Below are 6,085 nucleotides of genomic sequence, written 5' to 3' on the forward strand. Positions count from 1 at the left end.
TGAATCAATTTGTGTGTTTTTTTCAAGATTTGGAAGTGTGCCCCATATGTCAGTATGAGTGCAGAACACAAGTAAACAATACCAAATGTAGTTAAAATGTGGCCAATTTTCACATTATCATTGATTTATTACGTTTTCATTGAGGTAAACATGACCTTAGGTAAAATGTGATTTATGCATTTTGTCATTAGCAATATTTAAGCTTTAATAACATGCAAAGTACAATATGAAATTAAATATTTAATAACATAAGATCAAAATTGAAAAATGATATGTGTGTATGTATGTATAATGTATTTCTGAAAAAGAGAGAGAGAAAGAGAGGCTAGTATGGGTATTTTGCAAAGATAACGAAGTAGGCCATTAGCTGGCAAGGCTCCAACAGAAAATTACTGGGCTGCTCCATTGAATCTATTGGGCCGTTCAATTGAGCTTCAAAGAACTTAGTGACTTTTTATTGGGCCTGTACAAGATCTTAATACCGGGCCATGGGAGTGAATTATTGACGTAATTTAGACGGTAATAATAATTAATTGTTGGTTCAATTTAAAAGGTTTTGTTACCAATGACTAGACTATACCAATTTTTGTTGCTAAACTTTTTAGTTGTCAGTCTTCATATATTTATTTTTGTAAGAAAGTATCTCTTCATTTTTTTTTTAATTAATCTTTTAATTTTTAGTTTTGTGTATACTAAAAGCATCGACAAGACAAGATAGAACCCAAAATATTTTCTCATCTTTGTCCTTAGTCTCTAAATGTATATCATCTTCCAAAAATTCTCTAGTAGGTCGGGTAGAGGAAATGGTTCCTCTCGAGGATTTTTTTTTCTATATCATTTTTTAAATACTTTCTTGAACCAAATATGGATGTAATTAAATATTTTTTTTAGAGAAAGAACAATACATACATTATGCACCATCGTCTCTAAAACTAAAATAAGGAAAATAAAAAACCTCTCACTAGATAATTTTGACAACCTAGTAATAAGGCCTCTAGGATTCTTACATTGTGTTAGTGATTAGGGTTGGGACATTGTCCTAAACCTAGTATATTATATATATTTAGGTTATATTTGCTTTAGCTTTTCAAGTGTTAAATTTTGAAAACGAGTTATTTTGAAAAAAAATTGGAGTATTTGACAACCACTCAAAATAGATTTAGAAAAAAAAAAAGAGTTTATAAAATAAGTTGGTTTTAGAGAAACACTTGAAATCAACTTTTAGAAAAATGATTTTTGAGTGTCTAATGGTTAATCTCTCCATAATTTGTATAATTATTAAAATTATCAAAATGTTCTCACTAGTCCTCTATCTCATTTCCATGTTGTCGTGACTACCACCGCTCTCCAATAACCACTACTCGACTGCTGATAATTCTCATTGTTGAGAATTATTTAGCTATTAAACCTAATTATTTTGACATAACATTGCATATATTCTATCTTTTGTGCCATTCATAGATGACATTGTTCGGCGAGATTTTTGGAGAAATTCAATTAGTGGAATTTGAACTTTATATTTGTATTAATTTCAGTATAGTGAATACAATCTCTAATACATAATCCTTTCATATTTTCTCTCGAAAAGTAAACTCCAATGTTAAGCTTGTTGATCTTCTTGGAGCAACCTTTAAGCTTGTTGATCAGTTTAGATTAACCCATGACTTGTTGATTAGCTTGGATCAGCCTCCGGCTTGTTGATCAACTTGTGAGTTTTTCCTTGAGTTTGAGGAGATTGAATCTTCAGCTTCTACGTTGTAAAGATAAGATCATTTTGTTGAAGTCTTCTAATCTTTGAATCTTCGAATAGTCTCGATTTTCAGTTCTTCAGAACTTAAGTGCTTCAGTCTTTGGAGCTTGAAAGATTTCAGTCTTCATCACTTGAGAGTTTAAGAACTTTGGTTTTAAAGACTTGGAAACTTGGGAGCTTGAGGACTTGAGAGCTCGAAGGGTTTCGATCTTCAATTCTTTAGATCTTGAGAGCTTCGGTTTTTGGAGTTTGAGAACTTGGGAGCATCAAGTCTTCAAATCTTTAGAACTTTGATCTTCAGATCTTGATAACTTCGATTGACAATTCTTCAAAACTTCAATCCTCAGAACTTCTAATTCCCTTAATTGAAGAGGTAAGGCCTCTATTTATAGAGGTTCCTTACGGGCCTTACATGGGCTTGGACCCAATTTTTTATTGGGCCTAAATTGGGCCTAAGCTAAAGTGGGCTTAGGCCCATTTGTTGTTGGACCGAAATATTAGACTTGAGCCCAATCTTTAATTTGGTCCAAAATTTGACCATGGGCTTGTATTGGGTTGAGCCCGAGAGACTTTAATTACTCAGCTCGATCTGACTTATAATTTTTCCAATGGGCTCAAGCTTTCGTTGATGATGTGACAACCTATGATTTGCCAAATTTTTTCATTTAACGGTCTATATGATGGGTGAATCTAAAAAAAGATAATTTGAAATTAAAGTATAATTTTGACTTCTTATTATGCATCGTCCGATCAAAATTTGAATTTAGTTCATAATTGATTTTCGTTTGCTTGACACATTTTTACACCATCTTATTTGGGAGTAAACTTTAATTTGAATTAAAATAAAATTTACGTTCCACTTTAATTGCAAATTGAATTTTGAGTAGTATCCTAAATTTTACCAATCTTTTCTTTTTTGGGCTTTGGAATATACTCAATTCTTGATACGAATTTGAAGTAGAATTTTGACTTTATCTCTCATTTCCTTCAACTTTAATTTGGTGAAGCTTGAAGTACGATCATATTTTGATTTGAGGTAACACAATTACGCTAAGGTTTTGATAATGGGATGAAATTTTGTTGGTATCCCAACATTGGCTTTTGGAACATGATTTTATTTCATTTCCATTTTGATTAGACATAAAATTTAGAGTTTGCCAATTTTTTACTTGGGAGGAATGTAATTTCGAATATAATTTGAATTCAACCAAATAATTTGGTTTGGATTTGAATTATATATGAAAATTTGAATGTATCCAAATTTTGGGCTAAAAAGAGGATTTCTTCTCCATTTTTGGCATTTATTTTGAATCTTACCCCAATTTTGATATTGGAGCAAAAATTGTGGGATAATTTGAATTTTCCCCTTTTGGCTAAATAAGACTAGCCTTTGAATTTTGCCACTTGACTTGGAAGTATAATCAGAACTATAACCGACATAAAAACACCACAAATTGTTTTCTGAAGAAAACGTATCAACCACCAAAATATTAGGAATTTCGTTAGAAAAAATGACTGATTTTATTTGGGCTTGAACTGAATTTGTTGTATATATAGATATGTTTAGACTGGTACCAATATCTCAGATGAGGAAGTTCTTCAGCCATTTGGCTTATAGCCAACAAACATTTTTTGCAATTCTTTTGTTTTGTTTTGTTTTTTTGTTTAACTTCTTCCACTGCTTTTTGTTTAAATCTTCTTCTTCTTTTTTCCAAAATGAGCAAACAAAAAACTTGATCTTGAAGCGGAATCGGCTGATTCGTTTTACCGAAATCGGATTCTCCTTTCACCGTAACTTTGCCATCGTTGGAAAATCCCTTCGATTCTGCTGCATTTTTTTTGTAATTGGCATCAGACGGTTCTGCCATTACTGTCGTACGTCGTCTTCAATGGTGGAGTGCCGACCGTCTCTTCAACTATTGGCCCTCTCTTTTTTCTGACTGATAGCTATTATCGAGATCCACAAGTTATCGCTGAGCATCGGACGGTCGTTTTTGCCGTCACTCGATGATCTGATGCTTGATGTGTAACTGTCGGCGAAGAGGAAGGAGATGGAGAGAGTAGATAGTGAGAAATGGAAAGAGATTTTTTTCTTTTCTGGGGAGGGGGGTGGCTGTGATGAGAAAAAAAAAGATGGGGAATTAGGGAACACTTTTTTTGTTTTATATGATTTTTTAAATTTATTTTTTAAAAATTTTTCTGAAACTTATTTTCATTATTTTTATTTTTATTTTTTTTGCACTTTCTTTTACATTTTTTAAATAATTTTGTTCAAATTCTTTTTTTACTGGAGCTCATAACTTTGTCTTAACTTCAACCTGAAGTTAAAGTTGAGAAGTTGCACCAATATTTTGAAGATGGAGGAGCGAGGTCGCACCAATAATTTTATTTCGACCTTAGAGAGGCTTGAATGATTTTTTGATTGTACCAATATTTTTTTCGACCTTAGAGAAGTTTGAGTGATCTACCAACTACACTTTCGACCTTAGAGAAGTTTGAATGATCTACCAATTGCACCAATATTTTATTTCGACCTTAAAAGAGGTCTGAACTGCCACACAATTTTTTTATTTTGACCTTAGAGAGGTTTGAATGATTTGTGGATCCACACTAAACTTGAAGATTGAAGTGAAACGACTTCCGATCTTGATCTCATAAATAATATAATGTCATAAATTAAATTATATCATATATAATTAAATTAAATTATATCATATATAATTAATTTGAATAATCCAAATTAATCCAAAAACTGATTCTCATTAAATCAATCCCGTCATAGACTTAACAACGGTACATGAATAATTAATTAAATTATTCATCATCCGTTAACTATCGGGCACTCCACTGAAGACCGACAGTTGTATAGCTGGGTGACTGTTTTGCCCCTATAGTTAGTGCCATTGTTCAAGCCCCAGACTTTACCGGAACAATTTATCTACTTACCCGATCTCGAAGGAGTGAATTTCTTCTTCATTTTATCTACTTATCTCGATTTCGGGGAAGGATGGTATTTTTTCTTGTATAGTTGTATTCTCAGTTCTCAATAAGAAGAATCCAAAAAATACTAGGGTTATTGAATCCCAAAAATGGTAGGGTTAGGGTTATTGAGTCGGCGATCTGACCACTTTCATCTTTACAAATCAAAGGATCGATCTCACCGACAAGAGTTCACAAGTCACCCAGTATCACACTTATGGTCATCCAGGTGAAATGTGCATCTTTATTATTAATGACGTTATATAATGAGACTAAACATTTTGTGGTCAGGTCTTATACAAACTTCTTTATATAAAATATCCCAACTCACATGTCTCCATATGAATGATCAGGATCAGATCATTACTAGCACTTTACAACAATTGCAACACCTTCAAAGTGGGTCATAATGGTAGTGTCATCAGGAATTCATCTACTACAAACCATTTAGGTTATCACTTAAACATGATCTACCTGTATGTCTCTACATACATGTTTAAGCTACAAGATAACCCTGAATGTTAGTTTATTGGTTTGTGGTTAATGCATTTGAAATAAAACATCAAATATTTTATTACATAAATAAAATGTTTGTACATTACAATTACAAACTATAGGTTCCTACGAGATTTAGGGCATCAACTCCAACACGAGGAGACGTGATCGTCATGCAGATAGCCTCAGAAAACAACTTAGCTGATCCATTTACAAAGGCCCTCCCAACTAAAGTGTTTGAGGGTCACTTAGTGGGACTAAGACTACGAGGGAAATAGAACAAAGGCAAGTGAGAGAAATATTGTATTTATTTTCACATTACTCAACATTTGTATATATGTAAATCCACTGGAGTTTTAGTCTAAGTGGGAGTTATATTCCTCAGTTAAAATGAACCTCAGACCATTTATTACTAGTATCATATTCAAATTCGATTTCCATGTAGCATAATTGTCCCAGTAAGTTTATCAGAAGCCAACAATTGATGAGCTAGTCATTCTAAAAATAAACCAAATTGATTTAAAAAAAGATTTAAAAACAATTAATTGAATTTTCTTTTAAAATTCAACCTTTTAATCTAATTTCCAAAGTTAAATTAAAACAAAATTGATTTTCTAAATTTGAATTTTCACAAAATCCAAATTTTAATTTTAATTTTAAATTGATTTAATTAATTATATTAATTTAATATCAAATATTAAATTGATCTAACATCAATTCCACAATCATGAATCCATATTCATGTAATTTGATATTTAAATCATATTTAAATATTATCTGATTCTCCAATTTCATTTAATTCGACAATTAAACGTGTAATTATATCACATATAATTACTAATTTCTTTAATTCAAATTTGA

The sequence above is a fragment of the Benincasa hispida genome, chromosome 4 (assembly GCF_027475165.1).
Source record: "Benincasa hispida cultivar pf3 chromosome 4, pf3_genome.v1.1, whole genome shotgun sequence".
Classification (NCBI taxonomy): Eukaryota; Viridiplantae; Streptophyta; class Magnoliopsida; order Cucurbitales; family Cucurbitaceae; genus Benincasa; species Benincasa hispida.